Source organism: Sinocyclocheilus grahami, unplaced genomic scaffold (genome assembly GCF_001515645.1).
Source record: "Sinocyclocheilus grahami isolate Dianchi unplaced genomic scaffold, SAMN03320097.WGS_v1.1 scaffold499.1, whole genome shotgun sequence".
Lineage (NCBI taxonomy): Eukaryota > Metazoa > Chordata > Actinopteri > Cypriniformes > Cyprinidae > Sinocyclocheilus > Sinocyclocheilus grahami.
The window spans coordinates 599,967-600,450 of record NW_015505678.1 but is presented as its reverse complement, the minus strand read 5'-3'; positions in this window follow the sequence as shown (position 1 = coordinate 600,450).

Sequence of the window (484 nt, the reverse complement as noted above, 5' to 3'; positions counted from 1 at the left end):
TCAGAGATTCCTTACAGACCTCTTAATCTCTGGTCTTCATGCATTCACAGAATGGCACGGAAACTGCCTTTCCATGCACCTAAATGACACTAAAAGGACTCGAGCAACTAATCATTGCTATATATATAACTCCCTATTACGTATGTAACCTACATGTTACTTATCAGGTCTTAATCATTTATTGTGTATGTATTTTTAATAACTATTGAATCGCTTAATGGTTCGTATTCAGGTTTGGTATGTGTGAGTTTGAGAATTCATGCTTGAAACGTTTCTTCCAATCACTTCTTTGTCAAATGTATCATATTCTTGTTATAGAAATCATGTCCAAAACTATAGTGTGCAAAGAGCGGGAAAAACGCGGACCATGTGATCGATAAAAGAACATTTGATTTATGATTAACGATGACATCTAATTGGTCAAAACCCCATTTGGGGTGTGTTAAACAGCCTGGTTTAAATACTAGAAACACCATCAAACTTT